Raw genomic sequence first — 23,136 nt, 5'->3', positions numbered from 1 at the left:
AACCTATTTAAAATCAATTATTTCTTCTAAATATCGTCATTATGTGGTTTTCCCTGATCCAATAATCTTTTTTAGCAATCTATATGAAATACTGATGAATCTCAACTCAAAAATCCACATTATAGACCCGAATTTGGTTTATCTTGTTGATGATATTTTTGAGGAGGAAGCCTATGCCGCCGGGGAAAATACATTTTGCGTGAAAATGTGTGAGTATGCTGATTTATGTATTAAGATGAGTGATTATGTACCAGACAGGATTTGTTTCGAGGTTTTTGTTAAATATTGTAAAACAAAACCTATTTTTTACGAAATATACTCACCTTTACTTTCAAAAAGATTATTGCATCACAAATACTCAGCCAAAAAAGAAAAGGAATTTTTGGAAATTCTTAAGGGCGTGTTTTCAAAGACCCAACTACACAGAATGAATACAATGATTCGTGATATCGAATTATCAAAATCGTTTAACTTCTCTCTTTCGAATAAAGCCAATTATTATAATATATCAGAAGAAGAAGTATCGAAATACTTCGTATACGTCCTCAAATTCTGTGGATGGCCCCATAAAGAAGATTCTACTTACCAAGATATTAAATTACCCGCTGAATATAAAAAATATACTGAAATCGCTGCTAAGCATTTTGAACAAATAAATGACGAAAGCTTTAGACTTCAATGGAATTGGGACTTGGGTCATGTAATAATAGAACTAAACTTGAAACACACGTTTGTATTGAGACTAAACATGTATCAATACCTAATACTCGAGAAATTTACAAAAGCGAATAAAGTTAAAATTTCTGCGCTACCTGAATCCACTGGTTTGAATGCTAATGTCATTAACCTCATTCTAGAAACCTTCACTGAAATAAAACTCATCATCGTGACTGACGATTACATCCAAATAAACACGAAATTTAGCAGTAAAACTCTTTACATAGCACTAGATCACATTGTTTATGTGTACCAATCTTTAAACACAACTGAATTTGATTTGAAAATATATTATAAGGCTAAAATCGCCAAAATATGCAAACGATCTCCACAAATTTCCCAAAATAGCTTGATTGAGCGCGTCAAAATGGACCATCTAGATCATATAATCTTTGACAAAAATAAATACGAGGACGCCATTAAAGAACTTTGTGAAACCGATATTATAGAAATTAGAAACGATTGGGTCTTATATGATGTATAATAAAATCTTTGCATTCGGGAATTATTTATACAACGTTTGGATTTTTATATTCGAAACAAGTTGTGATTTCTAATATTTTTTATATTTGGAATGATCTGCGATTTTCTTATTTATATCAATATAAAGTTCTATTATCTTATTATTTTTTTATGCTCGAAAGGATCTGGAATTTTCTATTATTTCTTCGAAATTTTCTTTTTTTATAATATTTTTATATCCGAAATAATTACGGTTTTACAATTTTTTTTATTACAGCCAATTTATGATTTTTCAATATTTTTTATCTCATTAAAAAGCTATAATTTTGCTGTCTTTTTAATCCTAAATACTTATTCTTTTTTCTAGATTATCGTAGTAAAAATAAGTTGAATTCTTCTTTCATATTTATAAGTTTCTAATTATCGTACCTTTTTCTATGCAAAAAAAAAGTAAATTTCTACATATTTTATTATTCAAATCTTGTTGTAAAGTATACACCAGATTGATTTTTGTTGCACATTTTTTAATAACTCGTGTTTTTTTTGCATCAGAACGAAATAAATCATAAATTTTATTTTAAGATTTCTTTAACACAACAAAAAATTGTAGTAATATGGCAGTAAAATATTACTTTACACATTTATAAATCCAAAATATATTTAAAATCATATATTAAAATTTTATATAAAAAATACCAACTAAAAAAAGCTTGCTAAATCTACAACGTACAAACGGGAATGTTTTTTTGATGAAAATTGTAGGGTTTGGTACTAAAGTACATTGAAAAACAACGATAAAAACCATTCAAATATTTTGCGCGAATACGAGTAATATGAATCAGGCTTCGTGATTCTAGCAAGTCTAATTGTAGAAAACCAAGTAAATTATATTGTGACTCTTGTTTTCACACTAAAAAAAGTAATAAAATATGTTATATTGATGTTAATTAAAAAAAACTTAAAAATATATAGAAAAGTAAGTTTAATTTGGGATTTCGGAACATGTATGAAACCAATGAAATATGGAGAAATATAATATTACATTTGTATCACCCAAAAATTACGTTATTCTTATTTAACAGGCACACAGAAAATACTATTAATATAATCTCATCTGCTTTAAAGACACATATGTTTTTTAGAAGCCAAAATTTGAGTTTTGTGACAAGTCTATCTCCCTTTTATTGATCAAATTAAAAAATTAAACGTATATGTTTTTATATAAAAAAAGCCCTGGTGTAGCGAAACAAATAATTTTTTGAAAAAATAAATTGTTTTATTGTTTAACTGTTCGTATACATCAAAGAATTTTTCATTTTAGTATTTCTGCTTTTTTTATTGATTAAATTTAAGTGTATAAGGCTTTATATTTGACTTTAGAGCATCGTATTTAGAATAAAAAAACGTGAAATACATTAATATCTACTTTTTGATATTCAAAACTCACTTATAATCAAACATTTGATCTTCGAGATGAAAATTACAAGATAGGCTATTTTTACTATCAAATATCAAGAATTTAAAGACCATAACTTGAAAATATGATCGAAAGATACCATATATGTAATAAGAGAATCTGTCTGTGTATAATGTACCATTCTATAATATCATCCCTTTTCCATCAAGGCTTTTTGTGCTTAAAGGCTTTAAATTTCATTTTTTGTACTTTAAAGAAAATTTTGATTTTAGTATGGTATGAAGATATACTTGTATGGTAAACAAATATTTTTAAGATAATTTTATGATTTCAGAATGTTATTATATATGTGTTTTTTTAACTAAAACCTTTTGATTTCAGTATATTGTACGATATATGCATTGTTTATTAGATATTTTATAGCATATTTTTGATTTAAGTATATTTATAAAGATATATCTGTGAGGTAAACAAATATTTAAAGAAAATTTTAAGATTTCAGTATATTATAATATGGGTTTTTTTGTTTGTAGTTGAAAAGAAAAATTAAGATTTCAATATATAAAAATGAATGAATTTTTGATAAATGCACCTTTCTATAAAATTTGAAAACCTAAAATGAAATCAGGATAAATTAAAAAAAAATTCAGCATCTTTCAATTCAATAGGATGTTTTAAACATGATTTTTTGCATATTGGTAAATTAATTATTCTAAATTTCATCTGATTTTCCCACAAAAATATGACTTTTGCATGCTTTTCTCATATTATTTTAGCGTAAATAAATTTTTTTTTAGAGAATTTGGAATCTGCTACTAGTACAAAAGACGTGACTGGTAATAAAATTCACGATCAACATTACTTTATTTCAGTCTATTCTAAAAAAATTGCATTAAACCAATTAAAAAATGCTAAGTTACAAAAAAAACTTTAATTTTATAAGTATAATTATAAAAAAATATTTCTAACATATAATAGTTTATTATAGTTATAATTGATAACAATGGAGGAGCTATGTAATTATCACATAAATATTATATATTAATAAAGATAAAGTTTGCAATTATTAAAATTTAAATAAAAAATAGCTCATATTGAAAATTATACATAACATCAATAAATGTTTTACAATGATTTTTGAATATCTTCTTGATTTACTTTTATCTCATCGTCTATCTCTACATTAAATTATAAGCATTGAATATTACAAAAGCCTATTTGTTGGTAAATAACTTAAACTTGATTTAAAATAATACTTAATTTAACAATTAGATCAAATTATTTATAAGGACAAAATTGGTTGCCGTATAAAAGAGTTCACAAATCTTAAATCCAATTCTAACTCACAAGTATAACATTTAAATGCGGTCAATATATCTGGAAAGAGTCATTCTATGTTGATATCAGGCATTAATTGTCAAATTAAAAGATTTTACGGAAGAGTAATTTTTGATTAAAAACGCAGAAAAATGTGAATCTATCATCTTGTAATTTTAAAAATTATAATTATAGCTCAACTCACTATAAAATATTTAAGAATTATATTTTATGCAAAGCATTATAAAATTGATTCATCTCATGCATAAAATAAAACAAAGATAAGGCCCAAATATAGATTAAACATTTTTATCTACATAATTTTATTTTTACTCTATAGTTATGGATAATTGAAAACAATCGTTTATTTGATCTGATTTGAGTTAAACCAAGAAGAACAAATCATAAAAGAATTTGATTCTATTGTTTGAAATTTTTATATCATCACCTAATACTTATATTTCTTATATTCTTACGTTATCTACGTTTTTTTTTCAATAATTAAATTATATTTTCTAAGCAACTTACTATATCTTATAAATTATATACTTACAAGGTGTGTGTATTTAATAATGTGTTATAGATTATTTCATCATCACAATATTTAAATGCCACTGGTATTATCCGCTTTTTTACTAAAATATAAATATATATAAATTTTTAAAATTTAATATTTTATTTAGTTTGAATATATTGAATTTTCAAATTTTGTCAAAGATTATTTTGACTTAAGCTTTTCTATTTGTGCCTATAGACGATAACATTCCAATAATATTTAAAAACTAAATCTGGTTCAATTTATAACATAAGTTTGTAAATATTCACGATATTGCTTTTTTTACCTTTTCATGTTTTCTAATATTCGAAAAATACCACTTTATTTTATAAATATGAAGACATATTCCTCTAAAGGTTATTTTACTAATCATGTTATTTAAGTCTAACGCATAGAGAACCTATTTCTTTGAAAATAAGGCCTAAAAATTGATAATTCTATTTATGGGATTATCGTATAAATAATAGAAAAGCGCACATTTTTTGATAAAAATTTTTAAATATTGTTAAAAATATATAGTAAAATAATTATGAGCTTAGTATATATGTTTATGGATATGTTTAATTGCCCTAATTAAGTAGATTAATATGTATAAACGATGTGCATACCTCTTTCACATAATTTAATTAATTTCTGTGTAAATTTTTTTTTTTATTTATGGGCCATATTTATAGTCGTAATTTTAGTTTTTGTTCTCAGGCACAGCTTGCTTGATTCTCTGTACGCACAGCGTATTTATACTTTCGGCTATCTTCTCCTCTCCAAAGTCTTCTTCAATACCCCTCCTTCTTTCGAGACTTATATATTCAAGGGTTTTTCTCAATCCCAAGGTTTGAATATATGCCTCAACCTGGTTCGTGACATCTAGTTCCTTCAGGTACCTTCTATGATATCGTGTCACCACACCGTCCCATGTTATAACATACGGGACAATTTTTGTCTCGCATTTGTATATTAATGACAGTTCAATGCTAGCAGGTCTGTATAAAATTTAAAATTTATATTTAATTTAATTATCATTATATTATTTAATCTTTAGATCTGGTAAAGGCTTATTATTCAATAATTGATTTTAAATAGTCAAATGACTATGGAATTTATGTCTGAGTGTGTCATATTTATAATAATAGAATCATATATATTTAATGGTTAAATAACTGATTTAGTGGTATAAAATAAAAAAGCTTAAATAATACAATGTAATTTAACAATAAACTCAAATTTGTAGCTTCAGAAAAAGAACGAGCCATTTTAAATATTTTCACATAGACAAAATATTAAAATTTGGATACAATTTAATTTTGAAATAAAGAAAATAGGTAAAAAATCTTACGTTTTCTTTTATTTCAAGCTTTTAATAAACTATATATAAAATTTTTTTGTTTATAAATTTATAGCTGTTTTTGCGTTTTTTTTATGCATAAATTCCCATTTAAAAAATTGAATAAATGTTATAAATTTTACATGTTTATAACTTTAACCATATATCACCTTTATTCTGTCTTCTATATATTATATATATCGCAGAAAACCTTGTAAATCCTTCTGATTTCGATTACGCACTATGATATGCACTTCAACCTACTACTATGGAATTAAAAGTTTTCTTATATATTCAAGTAACAGAATAATTAATAAAATTACTGGGGTAGATAATTTTATGATCAAACTTTGATTTTTTATATACTTTCTTATAGATTTTCCAATCATCTGCACATAAAATTAGTCCCAGATTTGTATATTGACATAGAAGCTCATTATAGTTTTGTATATTCATTCTAAACTTTAGTTGCGTATATTTTTTAAAAAAAATTCTAGCTAAATCTAAATCACCCATACGCTTATAAGTCGATGTCCCGATTGTATTTTATTTTACTCATTTGTATTTCAAAAACTTCAAATATTATATTAGCACGTATTTTTATTTTTTTCTCTCGTTTTAATTGCAGTCCACACATTTTTTGCATGCTCTTAGCCCATTTACAAATTGTATTTGGACTACATTAAACTCCTTTAATATTGATGTAGCTGGAATCTTATAAATATATAGCCAAAAAAATAAGCCACTTCATTTTTTTAGCATATCTTTGGAAAGTTTAGATGGTTTTCTATTGCAGCGCGTGCCCTGCATTCGCTTTTTTACAACTACATTTCTTATTTTCTCATTTAATACTGACTTATACCGCAAAAAAAAACATATTTTATTGATTTATAAATTATAATATTACATTTTAGATATATTATGGCTTCTGCTGCACTTTTCTATGCCTTCTTTAATATTTCATACTTCATTTTCTATAAGTTTCATATATTATTTTATATATTTTCGAATTTAGATGAGGCATAAAATCCAATGATAGAAATTTGAGATCGGAATTTTTCTTATTTTTCGATTACTCGTAATCACTGGAATTGATATTTATTCGGATTTTATTAATACTTAAAATTATGGTTTAACGTAAAATTTAGATTTAAAAAAGATTCAGAGAAATAAAAAGTGATTAGAAAGTTCATCGAGAACTGTAAAGGTTTTAATATTAAACTATTTGTTTAAATTAATTTTATGCTTTAAATAGTCTTCACAGGATTAATTTATTTTAATGTATTAAAGCGGAATCCCTAAAAAACAAATCACCTAGGAAAACCAATAGATCTATCTTTGTTTTATCTAGTTTTGTTACCTAAAATAATGTAAATGAATAAAAATATGGTTAATCATAAGATAATTTAATTAGTTAGCAGATTTAACCATATTAAAATAAAATAATCTTTTGTGAAAATTTCGTTGATCTATATAAAAACGGTACTTCAGTTCAAAATAAACCCGTCTTGTTTAAATTATTGCTCATTGTTGTATATTATGAATTTTTTAATTCAAGCAAAGCTTTTCTGATTTAAATTCATCGTTTTTAAATAAAAACAGTAATTATGTGGGAAATTATGAGATGTAGTCTTCCTTTGTGTATTAATTACAACGTTTGTGTCAATCTAGTAATATAAATAGTGCTATTTAATTTCACATCTTCACATAATTTATTTTTTTTTCAAATAAATCCCATTTATATTGGCTGAATTGTATTCATTTTATTTCCTGTTCTTATTGAAATCCAAACTCTACTATTTTATTCGTTGACCTCGCATATACCATTATAAAAAGCATAATTCGAAAAATAATGTGGTAAATGAAGTGCGTTATACACTTTTATTTCGCATGTACTTTTAGGTTCCAATCTTAAATTATACAAAATATATATTTTTTATGATATCTTGCTTATAACGCAGTAAAATATGTAAAAATCTTCAGTGTTAAGATTCTAAAATTTATTTGAGGAAAAAATTGAATTACTTTTAACTATAAATACTTTGAGTGAAAAAATTTGATATTTTATTCTCATAATAACATAACTTTTATTTTTAAAAGTTATAAGCCGAGGCATTAAAAAAAAATAGGTTGATCAAGACAATAAAACTACATACTTATAATCAGCAGATGTATATTTAAGAATATGAAATAAAACGACAATAATAATTATTATTATATTCTATACTACAAACCAAAGATTTTCCCTTGCAAATATTTAAGAGCTGAAAATATAGAGCTATTGTATCAACAAATAAATATTTAACTTAACGGGGTGGAACTAATAAATCATATTTGATATACTCGCGAATTTAAAAAAAATATTTGAATAATTCGGGCTATTTTGTCTATAAATATATTTTTAATAATTATAATCTATAAAAAAAAGTTAACAGAGCAATCTTAGTATTTTTACAAATAAAAAAATCCTAAAGGGCCCTAATAAATCAAATCTAGATAAATTTTTACATGTTGATTATTTTGTATTTATTTTTGAGCTATAAAATTCAGTAATACATTCTTAATTTGATCATTTAGACACAGATAAATACCATTTGATCAATATTTGTGAGCTTTATGCTGAATTGAATGGTGTATCTAGGAAATTTGATATTTCTTGTTTAATTTGTGTAAAAAATAATTTTAATAATATTTTACATGAAATAATTATCTTCTACAGTGCATGTAGTAAGTTAGATGGAATATCTGTAAAATCATATAAACAAATCTTTGTAATTGCATTTCTTATTTCAAAAACCTATCAATAATAGACAACAACCTTAAAATTTCAAAAATTCTAAGATTTTTAAACTGTAAATTTATTATATATATTTTTTAAGGGTTACTACGACAAATATTTTAGGTATTTTATCATATTTTGCTCTAAATATTATTGAAAGAAATAATTCTTTAAATCATTGCATCTCTCAATATATCAAAAAATAAATTTTAGATCAGACAAAATTTTTATTCATCTAAAATTTTACCCATAAAAATGTTGTACATGGTTTATTATATTAAGTATATACGAATTATCCTTTTGTAAATAGTAGAACTCCAGATGGGTTTTGTTTCTTTCTTACTCGAATAACTTAGTAGTTTATAATGTTCAAAAAAAACCTGATGTGATCTAGAAAAAACGTGTTTTATTTTACGATCTCCCATGAAATTATATTTTATTTATTTATGGGTTAATTTTCTTTTTATCGATTTTATCTATTTAGACGTGTTTAGCGTGTTGGGAATATTGCACAACTCCTTGATGCATCTTTTGACACCTTCCTCTGATCTATCTTCATCAACTTCTCTTCTTCTCTCAAATGAGATGAGTTCAAGTGTCTTGCGGAGTGTGAGAGCTTGCATGTATGCTTCTACTTCGTCCGGGATTTTTAACTCCTTAGCATATTTTTTATGATATTTTGTGACCCACTATCCCAAGTCATCACATATGGTATTATTCTTGTTTTACATTTGTAAATTAAACCAAGTTCATTCACCAAGATGTCATACTTCCTATATTTTTCATTCTCAACTTCAGTCAAGTTATCAAGGCTAGTTATACCTATTTCAATCAGCGTAATCATATTTCCCATGAAATTATAAAATAATCTTTACGCTTAGGGTTATTTTTTTAATGTATTTTACAGTTTATGTTGTGTATATTATAATTATTTCTAGGATAATTTTATAAAAATTACATTTTCGATTTTATTATTATTGTTGTGTATATTATAATTATTACCCATGCTTCATAAAAAAACAATCATTCATGTTTTTAGAAAATAAAAGAATGTTTTACGTATAAAAGAGTCGTTATAATTTAGTTTTCTCAAGCTGAAAACCTTTTGTTGTATTTTTACAGAAATTATAATTGTTATATAGAAAAAAAATGCATTTGATCATAATAAGTATGTGATGCCAGCGAAAATTCCAAGCTTTTAAAAACCTTTGTGATTGCTTTTTGTGAAGCATGAATGCTAAAAATTACCATGCTTAACGTCAAAATTTAGTGATAGTATGATTTATGTGATTTAAAAACAAGAAAAAGTCAACCAAGTCTCTTGAATTCTTGTAAAATTGAGTATCAACAATTTAAAATATTTTGTTGAAAAAAAAATACAAGCTAGAAATATTTCTGGGTTGTTAAATACTTCAATAAACTAAATGAATAAAGTTGGTGAGTCCGACCATTGTATTTTTCATGGAATTAGTAATTCATTGTTTAATTTTTTTTGTGTGTCATTGGCTTCTTTTTAATTATAGCATCTAAATTTATGATTTATATATAGTGGGACAAATAAAAAAAGATCACCTTATATACTTCTTTATTATAATTTTACCAAGGTTTGAATAATGAGAATCTATAAGGTTATAAATACCTTTTATCCTTATATTGGTGCAATTTTTTTTATTTAACAGTGACGAAATATTATTTTTCTTATAAATAATTTCATTATAGCAAATACATTTTCTGATTGTAACTCAATATTATCTTATGTTATACTTCTTGATTGGATAACAAAATATAAGTGTTGAAATAGGAAAAACTGGGGTTTTTATTTTATATTGTTTTAAATTATGGTATTTTTCATTTAATAGATATATTGATGTTAAATTAGCTAAAATATGTTGTTTATTTATAAAACAATTTCATTTTATGCTATTTTTAATTTGATTAAAATATAGATAATAAATTAGCGAAGATGTATTGAATTCAATATAATATTGTTTATTTTATTTCCTTTGATATTTTTATGGTAAAATAATGATATGTTTTAACAGTTTATTTTAACTTCTATTCATGCTTAAATAATTTTCCATTTGAAAGAGTTATATCTACTTTTAAAGACATTGCTTAAAATATGCCCCAAATGTATTCAGAGAAAAGAAAGGTAGTCAAGAGAAATCCACAATCCACACTCAAAGATAATTTAATTGCACAATCCACACTCTCGAGACAAAACATTTCTGACATACCAAATTATTCTGATATTCCGGGAATGAACAGCATAAGAAATGCTATTCATGATTTCTTTATATTTCCAATACAAAATAAGAATACGAATCTTTCAAATAAATTGTTAATCAAAGGAGCCACGGGAAGTGGAAAAACGTTTTTAATTAAATCAGTTTGCAAAGAAAATGGATATGTGATTATAGATATTAAAGCACAAGACTTAAAAGAGGGTGTAGAGAAATCTAAGATATTTAAAAAAGCTTTAATACATATTTCTGATCTGGAAGCACTTGAAGATACGAATGTTATTATAGATCTGTGTCAATATCTTCAAGAAATTAATGATGTTTTTATTATTGGTGAAATTATTTCGGATATAGATTCTCGGCTTAGGAAATACGGTTGTTTCGAAAATGAAATAAAGTTATCTGTACCAAATGAAAGGGAAAGATACGAGATACTATTGTATATTTCTAAAAAATACTTAATCGGTATTTTAGATACTGCGGACATGGAACAAATAGAATTGGATTTTTTAAAAGAAGTCGCGAAAAATACGCCCGGACTAAGTCCCTCTGATCTTTCCATTATCAATAGAAAGGCAGTGACAAAATCAATAATAAGAAATGAAACACTCTCAGAACTCCATTATAACGAAGTTTTAAAGGAAAAGAATGTAATTACTGGCTCTATTTCTTTCGATGAAATCGGGGGCCTCGAAAATGTAAAGAAAGAGTTATTTAATACTATAATTTTACCATCTCTTCATTCAGAAAAATACAGAGCTATGGGCGTCAAAAGACCAAGCGGTATTCTTTTATTTGGACCACCTGGCTGTGGAAAGACCATAATAGCCAAAGCAGTGGCAAGCATGGCACATAATAATTTTATATCAATAAAAGGACCCGAGTTGATTAGTAAGTTTGTTGGCGATACAGAAAAAGAGCTTCGTGATCTTTTTGATAGAGCAAAGCAGCTACAACCATGCATCATATTTTTTGATGAAATAGATTCTTTGTGTAATAAAAGAGGCACTACTGATTATAATGACAGAATTGTAAATCAAATTCTGACTTTAATGGACGGTTTTGAAGAAAGAGGAGACGTTTTTATCATTGGAGCAACAAATAGGATCGAAAACATTGATGGTGCTTTTTTACGCCCCGGTAGATTTGATAAAATAATTGAAGTACCCCTCCCTGATTTTGAAGAAAGAAAAAAAATATTTGAAAAATATACTAAAAATTTACTTTTAAATGGTATAAATTTTGATGATTTGAAGACAAGTGGTTTTAGTGGTGCTGATATTTATGGAATTGTCAAAGAAGCATCAACTTTATTCATTCAAGAAAGCATGGACTCTAATATAAATAACTTGGAATTTAAGCATTTCGAACAGGCCACTCAGAAATTAAGATTTTTATATGAAAAAAGAAAATAAACTTATGATTTAAAATAAATGACGCCAAGTTTTGATTTTTATTTTTTAAAAGAAAAGGTATTTTAATAAATAACTTAAAGTGTATGATTTTGTATTAATAAGAAAGATAAAGTCTATTAACTTTCCTTTATTTACTTTTTTTTACTCTATTTCCAAAGAATCATGCGTTTCTTTAACAGGCTCACCCTTTTCAAAAGACAGAACTAGCAAGCCATTTGTTAAATTTGCTTTGGGGTTTTTTATTTCAAACGGGTATGACTTCATAAAATGACCAGTACTCGTGCTATGATAAACCCACCCGTCTTCTTTTCTGCTTTCGCCTTTATCAAATTCAATAAGATATGAATTTTTCGAAATCTTTAAATTTATTTCATTTTTTTGTGTTCTTGGTGGAACGTTAAAAGATACTTTTAATTTATCACCATCTATCTTCTCTTCTCCAAAATAACGCTCAATATTTGAACAGTTTTCACTCATATATAATTTGGGTTTTTGTTTATTTATATATATGAATTTCTCCTTTTAATATTTAATGGATGGTTCTAGTTGGTGTTGGTGACTAATAATACATATATATAAATTAATGTTTTTTTTGGTAATCTTGACATTTAATTCGAATTTTAGGCGAATCAAATTTATAAGTTCTCATCACATTAGGCATTTCTATATAAATAGTTATCATATATAAAATATGTGTTTTATTTTTTATTGATGATTTCTTATACATACTAAGAACAAAAAATATATTCTTTTTAACATTAATAATCAAAAATATTGTTTGTGGGGTCGAATAAAGCTATATAAAACTAAACATAAAATATGCTTTTTTTATCATTACAGAACTCAAAATATTGTTTTTGTCATTTTGTAAAGCTGATTATATGTTAAATATAAAATATTTTTTTTATGATGATTCATAATAATTACATTTTCATTTTATAGAGCTATATATATTTTATGCAAAATACACTTTTTTTTCATTACACAACCCAAAAAATTGTTTTTGTGATTTTGTAAAGCTGATTATATTTCAAATATAATATACACCTTTTTTATCATTAAAAAACCCAAAGAATTGTTTTTGATATTTTTTAAAGCTATTTATATGTTAAATATAAAATACAATATTTTTATCAATAATAATTCATAATAATAACTTGTATAGTTCAATAAAGTATTATAATATAATACTGATACTGCGAAGAATAATGATCACCTTTTAGCCATGTAAAAGAAAATTCTATAAAGACTTACATTTTGAATTATATTCAAAGGTTTTATTTATTAAATACAGATAAGTGGCAACACAGAATTACGCAAGAAATAGATTTTATGCCCGCCATATAAACCTTTATATTTTGTGTTTTTTCCTGACTTTTATTTTTGTGATACTTAGAGCATAAATTATCGGAGCTGGTACGTTTCAAATCACGTATTTTCGCCAATACTTTATTTTTCATTCCCCAATTATTTTGGTCAAAAAATGAATAAAAGAATTTAATAAAACGCCAATTTCTTAATAAGACATTGTAACAATATAATTCCCAAAAAAATTAATAAAAAATGGATTTTTTATTAATTTTTTAAACTTAATTTTCATTATAACCCAAAAAGGCGATTTTATGATTTCACAATTCCGTTTTGAAGCTAAAAAATGTTTCATTCATTTCTTATTCGATATCTTATGAGACATCGACTTTAGCCTGGAACAATTTACCTCGATTGTGTTCGTATGTGTCCTATTATCTGGATCAACAAAGCGTAAAATGGTTTACCACAAAAAATAAAAGGCAAAAGGCCAAGTTTAGTTATTCTAGAATAACAACCCCATTTATCTGAAAATATTATACTTCCTCGCAAAAATAACATTAAATAAGGCTTGGAAGCGTTTTAGAAGTGCGATTTTTACCAAAAAGTATTGAACGCGACAACTTTCGGTACGTTCAACCATATTGAATGCCTAACCCCCTCTACACTGCTCCTCTGTGGTATTTTAAGTTCTCACAATTGCCATTTGTCAATTTAAAAGAACATTTATGCCCTACCAATTTTTTTAAGCCAAGTCATAATATTATACAATAATTAGGTTTTAAGATTATGTCACAGAAGATGTGCGGTGCCTTGAGATACTTTTATAATATACAATTTTGGCAATATAAAAACTTCATAAATATAAATAAATTAATAATAATGTTTCTTTGATTGGTAATTGTTATTTATTTAGTGTCACACTGCGAAAGACAAAGTTTGTGTTATGCACATTCGCGAAGTGCACTTAATGTATTTTAGAGATGGCGAAAAGTTAAAACTTACGTAAAAAAACCAAAAAATGTGTCGAGCGAGCATCTCTTCAAGTCTAGCGTGGAATTAATCTATGAGACAGGTTAATTTTTCGAAGTATTTTCGACATTAAAAATAAGGGTATAAAAACTAAAAGATGACCCAAAAATGCCACATTAAATACGGACATCAACCTAAATAATCACGAGAAAATAGTCTTAATAATACAAAGTAATGAGTATTAATGTATTTTATTTTTGAAAATTCAGCATTCACTTTTATCTGAAAAGTAAATATATCATAAAGTCGAAAATATAATTCTGGAAATCCTTTATAGAAATTAATCTGAACACCCTAAAAAAACAGAAAAAATAACAAGTAACTATTTTAACAGATAATTTAATCATAAAATGTTTTAACATTTATAATTAATCTTTAAATTTCATTTGAATTATTTTATTTATATATTTTAAAAACGCCAATAATGGGAATAATTACATTAAAGGGTAATTTGTGGGACGGTGTATATATGGAGATAATAAATGTGAATTAAGTTCACTGAAGATATTTAATCTTCACATGATATAATAGAATGCTAAAAATATTATTGAAATCAACGTGATAAAACTAGAATAAATTGATAATAGAAGAGCACATATTTAATGGTGTTTGGTGCGTGATTTTACGAAGCCAAGTATTTATTTCAGAAAGATGCAATTAAAGATTTACAGAAACCATTCAAGCTTCATTTCTAATATTTTATAATGGATATAATAAAATTCACTAGAGAGAGGAAAGCATATAAAAAAGTTTGTGTAATTTTTTTTTAAAAAAAAGAGGTAAAATTATCCGAAATCGCAAAAATCTTATTATATTACTTAGATAACCATAATTGTAAGTAGTATAAAATTGAATTATATAATTTTCTGCTAGAAAGAGAGAATAAAATATTGTTGATGAATTATTTCAGTGTTTTATCTTCAAAAAATGAATTTTTTTTATAAAAATAAGGTAAAAAAAATGATATTATATCTGCATCTAAACAAATATCTCTCACAATTTGTTTTAAAAATCGCACAGATAGTATATATTATATCAAACCCAATGTTTTGAGATTTTTTTTTACTATTCTGTAAAAATAATCTGTTTTATTTTAAATTTCAAAGTTTTAAATATCATCTTTTTTTTTGAAAAGGGAAAATAAATTTATACAGTAATTAGTTTATTTATTTTTATTATATTAATAAATTGTACAAATTACGTTTCATATATGTAAAGAAGATTGCTAACGTCATTTTTGAAGTCTTAAACAATATTTTTGAAATGAAAAATTAAAAAGTATAAAAATGTTTTAAAATAATAGTAAAAATTTTTTTGTGTTCTGATTATTTTTGTGGAATAATAACGATAACTATTCCTTAATAATATATTACATGCAAATTACACAGCCAAAAAAACATTATTCAATAACAATCTTTGATTCTATACATTTAAGTCGTTTTTTGCAGTAAAAATAGTTATTATCGATAAAAATCTATATTGAAAGAAAATTAAAACACAAGAATCATATTTAAAAATATCATTTTTGTTACTGTGCATTCGGGTTGGTTTTGCGATCAATAAGGATCTTTATTGTTCCATAATATATTATACAAAATTGCACGGCATTGGCATATTTTAAAAGGTTATTGTGAATATGCGGGTTTTAATTGATTTTTTTGGCAGACAATTAGTTTTTTTTATAATTAACATATTTTGTTGTTTATAGCTAAATAACCAGATTGAGTCATATAAACAAACCTTGGGATTGATAAAAAACGTTGAATTAATAAGTCTTTAACGGAGAAGAGTACTGAAGAAGACTTCAGAGAGGAGAAAATAGCAAAAATATTATTATGCTGTTCACACGAGAGACCGAAAAATTTGAGCTGAGAACAAAAACCAAAAAGATAATGAATAAGTATTCCCCGGAATAAATATTCTTTATTTATATATGGCAATATGCCGAACCTATGATAAAAATCACACGATAACGACAGATAAAAATAGATAAGGGGAAATCTGCCAGAGACAAACTACTATACACTAGAAGATGCAAATATATTCTAATGCGAAATAGAACTAGAAGTGATTCAAGACTTTTATTTTTCACATTTGTGTTGGACAAAAGCATCGAATGAATTTAAGAAAGAGATTGTTAATACATAAGATAATTCGAAAATAGGTAGATACGAAGCTAATAGACTAAATATTAATATTGAACCTTTTGGAAAAGGGAGAGAAATTATGGATTCTTTAAAAGAACTTCTGAAGTTTAAAGAGCTATTGAAGTATCAAACTAAAAATAAAACAAGAAGGCTGGTGTGTTGGGAAAAAAATATTTCTAATGTAAGAATTCTGGTCATATTTGTAGGTTCAAGAAGAGAAAAGAAAAAAACGGCATTCTAATATTTAACAAATATTGATTTTCAAATTAGACAGATAACAACATATAAGCGAATTAAATTTATAACGATCGTAAAGCAAAATATATAATATTATTTAGCGCTAATGAAAAGTTCGGTTTTTTAGTGTTGAAAGTGCAAAGTCAAAACAAAGAGAGGCTTTTCTGTAAATAAAAAAGGACTGAATATTTCTAAAGAATTGTGAGAAAGGACTATACAATATATTTACAAGCTTGAAAAACAATAATGATGGAAATATTTGTGTGAAGTTGAAGAACTCAATCTAAGTTTTTGAAAAACTAAATGTGAAATATATATAAAAGAAGCATTCACTGTATACAAACAGAAAAAAACACCAAAATAGAAAGGAGTTCGAATTTCTTAGCATACTGTATATGTTGAACTCCAAATTAATGGAGTTTAACAATCCACAAAATATCTTAATAAGAGTAATTTTACGATTTTTGATATAATTAGAGTGAAATTTGTCGAGATATATATTACTATATAATATAATTTTGTATTCATAAACAATAAAGAAACATCGACGTTTAATGCATAAGGTTTTAAATTATAAAAAATATTTTTTTAAAGTCAAATACAATATATTCGGTTAGCGAAACCCGAAGTAAAGATTTAAGGTGTAATAATAAATGATAAAGAAATTATAGCGAACGAGGGAAAGAAATTGTTGCAAAATATACAAAGCTGAAATACAAAAAGCAGATAAGAAAGTTTCTTGGACTTTGAAAATGTTTAGAATATTTACACGGTATTTTTCCAAATTATCGATGTATTTGACAAAAATTTATTGAAAGTACAAAAGATGTAAAATCACCCAAAAGTTTACAAAGAATTTTAAGGATAAATCAAAAATTATAAATATAAGATAGTTGTATTTAACTGGTTAAGAAGATTTACTTCGTCTTAAAACAGGGGTATCTAAATTGAAGTTGGTGTAATCTTACACATGTTGTTGGAAAGGAAATAAGACCGATCGAAATGCCGATTAAAATACTTACAACCCTGAAACATGATATGGGATTTCATAACAAAAATTCTTGGGTTTTTTAAGATCAATAAATAGGTTTTGGCGTGAATTAGGAGAAAATAGATTATGTTTAATAACAGATCATAAGATAATGGGACATATAAAAAGCAATCCAAAAATGAAAACAAGAGAATAAAGAGGTAGGGATTATAAGAATTGCAAATTTTGATTCATAATAGAATATAATGAGCCCTATAAATTTCAAAAGGTGTATGTTTTATGAAGAATGAATAAAGTTAAATACAAGGATGTTAAAGTTAAAAAACTCTTAAATAAAAATCTAGAAAGAACATTTGTGGTGAAATGAAGAAGTGGACCCCAAAAAGTATTGAAAGATGAAATTTATCAAATAAAAAATAACTTAAAAATAAATGAAAGTGCAAATGTGGTAAAAAATATATACAGAAACAAGCCCAACGTTTACCAATGCTTACCATGAATTAAGAAATTTATATTATTGGCTTGGGATCAAAAATACACTAGTGATCGGACCAGTCTATTACATGACAAAAAAAAAGATGAAAACCAGCACAATACGTTGAAACATATAAAAAATTGTGAATTTTTGCAGTTTATATATTTTAATAGATCAAAAAATATCATTAATAATTATAATCGACTAGTTCATGGGATTATTATCTGCTAATGTCTTTTAAAGTAAAAAATCAGATAAATAAATGCATAAAAAAGCGATCATTAGTATATAACGACCTGAAATGGTAATAACAGATCATATAATTGGGTTTAATATCTATTATTATAAAATTTTGCCTAAAAATTGATCGATCATCATCGCAATGAGGCTAAATCTTACTAGATCAATGAATACAGGAAAGGTTTATAGAGCATCGTAAGAGTCTAGTCTATAAATGTCTGTGTATAATTTAGAAGAGAAGCTGAAATGCGTGAGCGACAGGTACAATGATACTTTAAATACATCAAATAGCTGTACATCATTGGAAGCATACAAAAAGATTGGAAACAATTATCTGAAATACACAAATAGACAATAAAGTAATAGAAATATATTTTCAAGTAAACAATAGAAAAAGTGGTCAAAATAAAGAAAATTGGAGAATAAGGAAATTAAACAATCACAAAAAATAGTAAAATTAAGGAAGAAAAATTATAAGATAAGCGTATAATAAAAGAAAAATGTATATGCGGTTCTTACATGGCTAATCAAGATTATAGTATGTTGGTGAAAATTAATTTATGTATATTTATCGGTTTACAGCATTCGGATATTTTACGCGTGGTAGTATGCCGATTTCCTGTAAATTAAAACCCATATATTTATATATGAGTATAATTACATTTTTTTCTAATTAATATATTCATAAAAACAGCGTTTTATCGATAAAAAAATGCTTCTGATTATTAGCACATCTCACTTTTTGTCCGTCTAAAATTTTATTGTTATATAAAATAACCTAGGAAGACTATAAAAAAATGTATCTTTTGAATCACTTACATTCTGACTCACCATTAGATATAAAATTCATACCTATTTATTTTATTAGGAACGTTTTTATGTTTTTTTTTTATAATTTCTTTAGGCTTAAACTTCAATTATATCACAAATATCATACTTTTAAGGTTTTTTTCTATTTATATAAAATCCCTTATTATAGAATTCAAAAAATACAGTAATGTTTTTTCATTGTAATTATATTTCCCTTAATTTTGTATCAGCTCATTATAATAAATAATTTTACATTTTAATGCCCCTTTAATACGCCGTAGTTTCTATTTTATATATAAAATAAGATTTTTTGCAAAAAAATATCTTTTCGTGATAAATAAATATTATTAGTATTATAAATTTGTAGGAAAATTATGAAATTATCACAAAAATGGGCTAATAGGAAACATATTTATAATGTTACTAAAATTACATGATAAAAAGTCTGAACTAATAGAATATTAATGAAAAAAATACAGTAAAAATAAATCATGAATCATTTTTTAAACATTTAAATAAAAGAACAAATAAGATAAAATATGTCGGTTTAACGATCTATTTATAAAGAAGGCATCATTATAATTCGAATATGTACATAGAACATTAAAGCTATAATTATAAAATTCATTCTATCATGATAAAAATTATTGATCTTATATTGTTTGGATTTTGTATCTTGTGCTAGTTTAAGAGGCAAGAAATATTCGTTAATAAATTTTTGATCCTTTTCTAGAATATTTTAAACATATCTTCAAGTTCAAGAGCTCAAACAAGAATTACACAGGAAATAAAAATTTTAAATATCACTAGTTATCGAAGCAAAATTATTTAAGATGCGCAAAACCTGAGAAGAATTTTATAGCACACAAAATATTTTAGTTTTATCTTTGGATGTAAATCAGATAGATGTGTTCACTTTTTTGGGATCATATTGTTAATTTAAATGATATATAATTATAGAATAAATAAAAAAATACTTTTTTAAAAATTTATATTTATAAATCTATTAGAATTATTTTAATTTTAAACACAAGTTTTTACAAAAAAAATCCATTGTCTTACTTCCTATTTTTCTCTTACATTTAGCATGAATTCTTATGAAAACACCTTTTTCCTTATTTTACCCCAGAATATGACATCTTTTTATATCTTTATTGATCTCATTTTTCTTTAGAAGATCTAGATATAATATATAATCTTTATGTTTATGTTTACCGATATGTTTTAATTTATACATCACTAAATATTTACAGAATTATACACCTATGACATCTATGAACGTTCTAAATGATTTAGAAGACAATAATTTTCATTTGTTGCTTGTTTTTTCATCGTCTTACTAGTCTGTTAGATTTAAAAAATAAACATAAGAAAAGGGGCGACGTAAAATATATGTTTGCAACAATATTACTATATATAACTATCTTTACAAAAATAAGTTTATATTTCGGCTATCCTCAATTTTTATATTCCGTTAGTTGTCTTTTTTTTCTTTTAGTTTATGAAAAATATAGAGTATTTATCAGATTCTTCCTATTTTTATGCTGAATTGCTTTTGGCGGTCTTTTCTGCTCATATCTCTTCAAATTTTCCAGATATTATAATCAATCAATTTTAACTTGATCATTTTAGGACTATTGTTAGCAAAGTGTATACCAATTACAAAAAATGCATGTTTTAAATTATCAATCGCTTTCCAGGATTCTAAGCTTCCTGGGATTCACAGAAAACAAAAAATAAACCGACATTTGCAAATGTTTAGCTATCATGTGTTCAAGTTCTTTACTAAAAATACATGTTTCAGCTACAATTTCTGTGCATTTGAAGATAATTTAACCTTCATTGCATTCTAATTTTTTCCTTAGCTGTATGTATTTATACATAAATTAGGGTAATCGTCAAATTCAAAAAAAAATGTTCTTAATTATCAAGAACCATGATGTCTTACGTTGACAAATAATTATATTTACTTCGTAGAAATGACATTCCACACAAATTCGGCTCTAATAAACGGAATAACTTATAATTAAGGTCTTAAATCTGGTTTTAATTTACAGAAATAATATAGATCATGAAAAATATCAAATAATGGCCCTCCATAAATTCAATGGTTTTTTATTATAATAATTTGATTAAATTGAGCATGGGAATTTAATTATTTTTATATAACATGTCGCACAAAATTAGCAAAAAAAATTCAAGTAAACCTTTGTTTCAGATTCCAAATTTTTTTAGATGGCTTTACAACATTATTTTAAGTTAATATTAGTTCATTTTGTTTTTTCGTATATTTTTAGTTAAAAATTATAATTTTTATTTGGTTTTATGCTGTGAAATCTCAAGTATGATTTGTATAAACCTGATCTTTGTTGCTCAAGACTGCATTTCTAGTATTAATTTAAAATGCTTAAGGTTTTAAATTTATTTTTTTTAAGCCGGATATTTTTATCATTTAGAGGTACATAGTTTTGACCTTTATCGATAATCTATTATTATATTTTTCCTAATATAAATATAATGGTTTTTGGGGTGGCAAAAATGGGTTCTCTTAAAGTTTTATATCTAACACAGCCAGGCGCTTTACATAGAAGGTCAAACAAATGTGTCAAATATTCTTCATGGGAAACATACAAAATGATGGGCATCTTGCAAATATAATTCCTTTGCCGAATATTATAAATTTATGTCATTTGAGCATAAATTAATCTTGGTAGTGGCACTATTCTCATAATAATGATCTAGATATATACGCCCAGTTTAAAAGCCCCAAAATTCTAAAAGTATTGATTTTATTTTCTTAGTTCGAAGTATATTTAATATCAAAAAGATATTATTCGAACACATTGAACCAACCGTAAATAGAAATTTATATAATATGGACCATAAAAGAGATATTTTATGAAATGATTTAGAATAGAAAAAATATATAGTTATAATAACTATGATTTTGTATTTTATCTATCAGATGTTTCTGAAATTTTATTTAATTACGATTTCGGGTTCTACTGCTAAAAATCAAAGAAATGTTGCTATCTTTAACTAGATTTTATCTAGATAAGGTATTGTATCAAGGGTATTTTTGGGTTTGCGATCAAATTCACCCCCCCCCCCTTTACACTCTATTTACAAAGGTTGGATTACTGAAGTATTTGATTTTTATATCAAATTTATATTTACGCAAATCTTATCGAATAAAGTATGGTTTTAAGATTATTTTGGAACATCAAATTAATTTTGTTCGTAGATTATATCAGATATAAGTGCATTCTCTATTTATTTTACTAAAAATCATATTAAAAGCATGTTTTAACGAATAAAATTCGTGTTTTTATGTATTGTATCTATAACATTTTTTATTTATGGGTTAAGTTTCTTTTTATCAATTCCATCTATTGAGACGTAGCCACCGCATTGGGAATATTGCAAAACCCCTTGAAGCACATTTTGACCCCGTCCTCTGATCTATCTTCATCAACTACTTTTCTTCTCTCAAATGAGATGAGTTCAAGTATCTTGTTAGCATTGCTGCATAAACATCTTGAACACATTCATCCAAAGAAGATTCTGTTGACCTGAAGATCAATTCTAACGTAAATGTCTTGTTAATTTTTTTAAGAAGTTTTGTACATATTCCAATGATACCACATCTTTTTGCTCGGTCACAGCCGC

The sequence above is a fragment of the Rhyacophila brunnea genome, unplaced genomic scaffold, assembly GCF_057557595.1.
Source record: "Rhyacophila brunnea isolate RB1 unplaced genomic scaffold, BYU_Rbru_1.0 scaffold_92, whole genome shotgun sequence".
Lineage (NCBI taxonomy): Eukaryota > Metazoa > Arthropoda > Insecta > Trichoptera > Rhyacophilidae > Rhyacophila > Rhyacophila brunnea.
This window is presented reverse-complemented; position numbering follows the sequence as displayed.